Source organism: Fukomys damarensis, unplaced genomic scaffold (genome assembly GCF_012274545.1).
Source record: "Fukomys damarensis isolate Sample0158 unplaced genomic scaffold, DMR_v1.0_HiC HiC_scaffold_5, whole genome shotgun sequence".
In the NCBI taxonomy this organism is placed as follows: Eukaryota; Metazoa; Chordata; class Mammalia; order Rodentia; family Bathyergidae; genus Fukomys; species Fukomys damarensis.
The window spans coordinates 69,897,521-69,901,593 of NW_022900917.1; positions in this window are offsets into that span (position 1 = coordinate 69,897,521).

A 4,073-nucleotide genomic window follows, 5' to 3' on the forward strand; every position below is an offset into this window, starting at 1 on the left:
CCGGGACTAACTGGCCGTCCCAGAGCCCGGCTCAGAAGTTGGGAAGCCAAGGCCACCCGCCAATACTGCCTGGAGGGGAAGCGTTTCGGGGCCGTGGTCCTCCCCCTTTCCTTCTTGCTCTGAATAGCTGGAGAGGAACAGTTACTGGAGACTTTTGCTTTTCTTTTCTTGCCTAGCACCTTACGCCTTGATCCAACTTTCCTACAGGAACAGCTGGAGAAACAGTTCAGCTCGATCTGGTTCCGGAATGAGGAGTGTGAAACTTAAGGGTGGAAACAAAATTAGGAAAAGGGAAACAGTATAAAACAGGACAAAGTCCCAGGCTGGCTCTCAAGACCGTCCTCTCCTATTAGTTGTCGCTCAAAGTTAGTGCAGAATGAACTTCAGTCTCTGCTGTCCCCAGGGCCTGATTGGCCTCGGGGTAGTGGGAGGAAGGCTCTCTGAAAAGTCCTCTAGGATTGCGGGTGGGGGCGTGGGAGTCGCCTAATTGTCCTCAAATCAGAAACAAATTAGCAGAGGCCCCTGGTGGATGAATTTCCTTCCTGCTGACTTTAGAGGGAAGGGACAGGAGTGTTGCTCATTAACCCCCTCCGGTAGAGGGAGAGGGAGGGGGAGAGAGAGGGAGAGCACATTTTACTCTCCTGCTAGTATCTAGTATCATTTCTGGTTCCTAAAACCTAGGTTATCAGATGGGTTTTTTGTTTTGCTTTGTTTATACTTTTCAAATAGTGGTGGGGGAGGGACGGCTCCGTTTAGGACCAGTAAGTTTAGGAAGAATGGGCTTGGAAATGCAGCTCAGACTCCCTCTATTCGTCGCTGTTTCTTTTGAGCAATTTCTTCCAGGTGACTCATTATTTATTCAGTGTGTATACAAACCTGTGAAAACAGTAATATACTAACACGACTGTGATCCTTTTGAGTTTGAGAGGAAAAAAAAAATCAATCTACTTTTGTACCTTTAAGCCAGAACAATCGATGCTGTCAAGGCCAGGAGGGAAGTTAGGCCTTCAGCAAGTGTGAGATCACAGCTTATGCAAGACCCACAGGAGGCCTCCTTGTGGCCTGCAGGTTCAGTTTAACTTGTCTTCAGGCTGGCTGAGGATGAGGGTGACCAGGCCAGGCCTCTGGGCCATGCATGCTCCTGGGAACACTGTTGTGCAGATCAGCACGTGTAGACACTTTACTATCTGAGACAGGACCTCAGTGTGTAGCTCAATCTGGACTCAAAGTCACTATATTGCCCAGGTTGTCCTCAAACTGAAAATCTTGCTTCGGCCTTTGGAGTGCTGTTATTACAGGTGTGTGCCACTGTGGCTGGCTAGATACCTGCTTCAGAGATGTTTTAGAGAAAAAGTGGCCCATCACCCTGTCAGCCTGAAAACCTGCTACCATCAGCAGGGGCGGGCCACTTCGCCCTCCATGGCTCTGGTGGGTTGGCTGGGGATGGGAGAAACATAGAAGGACACAAGCGGAATGCCCTTTCACTGCCAGGACTCTGTAGTGGGTCATGGAGCTACCCCTGGCCGAGTGGCCTCCTCTCCTGTTGACTTCATGAGATCTGTCCAGGGCTCCATAGTGACTCACTTCTTGAACAGCGCTCCAGAGGCTGAGGCAAAATTTCCGGTTTGAGGCCAACCTGGGCAATTAACGTGCCAACCCTGCGTTGTCCTTCCAGCTGAATGCCTGGCCCTTAGTAGTGGCTCCATAAAAGTTTGAGGGCTGGGTGCCCATAGCGTTAGACTCAATCCCTTGTTTTAGAAGGCAGTGAGTGAGTGGGTAAAGAGAGGGTGCCTTTGTGTGACTGGGCACAGCCCTCATCTCCCTGGAATCCCTTTGCTGTCCAGCTGACATTTCATCACTGGATCGTGTGGAATTCAGCACAGGACTCTACACCACTTGGTATTTTCTAATTCATATATCTAAAACATCTCTTCCAGCAAGAATTTGGTTCAAAATATACTTCTGGAAGCTAGCTAGGTATGTGTTAGTTTTACTCGCCATGCATTTCTTTCTGCAGGTTCTGCAGCACTGTGCTAAGCTTGGTAGCTTTCTAGGTCCCCTAGCACTCAGCACAGTTGGAGATTCAGGAACCAGGCAGACTCAGGAGGCCAGTGATATCCTGAGAGCAGAGGAGATAGAGTAGGCCAGGGTCAGATGACTCAGGACATGCAGATGCAGAAGTGAGGATGAGGGTGACGTGCCTGCCATCCAGGGATGGCAGTGCAACATGAAAATGAATAGCTACCTTTGAGCAAGCTTCAGGGTCATATATAAAGGAAAATAAAATTTAGAGAGGCTGCGGCTTCTTCCAGCTGGTAGGTGGGAGATCACACGGGCCTGCTGTACTTCAGACCCATGCTTTTAACCACTTGGTTTTAAATAGATATGGGAAGATTCTAGAATATTTAACAAATATTGAGTGTCTGGTTTTACTAGGCTGGGGCAGTAGTCATTGGATATAGCAGACCCAGCGCCTCTTCTCACAGCTTTTACATGTCGACAGGAGGAGGAAGTGATCGATGAGAAAATGAGTAAATGAGAATATTGGAGAGAGAGCAGGGCCGTGGAGAGGACAGACTGGGCTGAATGACAGGCCCCGAGGAGGAGTGTGAGGCCGTGGGACTGCAGATGTGCAGGGCAGAAGGGCCGCCCCACCTCTGATCCCTCTCAGAGGCAGACTAGAGGTGCAGCTGTGAAGGAGTCCTGTATCATCAGGGAAAATTCGGGTTGTGACCACAGAATGGCGGTGAGAGAGGGACAGAGCTGGGGACACAGGCAGAGGCTGGCAAGCCCATGGAGTCTACTGCAGTCCCTCTGGCCACCTTGGGAGAATGGGTTATAGGAGAAAGACAGGAAGTAGGGCCACCAATGACCAGGCTAAGGGCATGAAAGGGGTCCCAGGGAGCAAAGGAGACAGCCTGTCACAATACGTTCCACAGCAGCTGCTTGGTATGGATGTAGAAATACTGGGTGTGAATTCACTGCCCAGTGACCCAGTGTTACATCCCACATACCTCAGAGGGGAAGCAGGAAGAGAAATGAGGTTTGTGCAAGGCCACCGCAAGGCCAGTGGGAAGGATTGAGAACTGAGGTTTCTACCTCACAGGATATGGACCCCAAAGTATGGGTGTGGAGAGCTGGAGGGGCTCATCCCAGAGTCCTGTGACAGAAGCAAGCAGAGGAAGGATGCTCACACAAAGCAGTCCATCCCCCAGGCTGGCTCCAGGCCTGGGAAGGTGGCGGATGCCCCAGAGAGGTTGCTGGAAGTGCATTTCTCCACACCTCCCTTGCTTGCCCCACCTGCACCTGTTATTCTCCGCTGGGCTTTGGTTGCAGCCTCCTGAGGGGGGTGTTCAGTACAGAAGTGTGTTTGCCAAGGGCATGATCTTGGTTAGCATGGTCTTGTCCACACTGGGCCTCAGCCTCTAAAGTGGGGTCGGGACACTCTTCCTCACTGGGAACCCCCAGGTGAGACCCCCTACGTGGAATCACCATGCATATGCTAAAGGCCCTGTAGACACCAGGTGTTATTTGTATGCCATGTAAGGGCCAGATTATGATCTGAATATGAGGAGTAAAGGATGACTTAACAGTTTTGCAATACTAGATACTGAACCCACAGACTTCACCTTGAACTGTATGTCCAGTATTTTTTTAAAATAATGTCTTGCTAAATCACTAAATGACCAGGCTGAGTTTAAACTCACAGTCTTCCCACCTCAGCCTCCCATGGCTCCCCAGTGCCTTGGAGAGGAGCGAATGCTTGCGATAACCTTTTGCTGTGGCCAGCATCTTCTTGATCTCCACACCAGTCCTATTATTTACATTTCCCAGCCAAGAATGGGAAGGCCAAAGGCCCAGAGAAGTCAGTGCCAGCTGGAGGTTAGGGAAGAGTCTGGATTCAAATCCCAATCTCTGTCTGCACGTGTGCCCTTCCTGCTGTCACCCGACCATCAGCATCTGCCCATGTTCACTTAGGAGCTGGCAGATGCGGTGAAAGGTCTGGAGGCCTGGGCCAGCTGCATCTGTTGGCTGCGCCTCTGCTGCATCCTTCCCTGTGCTGGTCCTTGTGA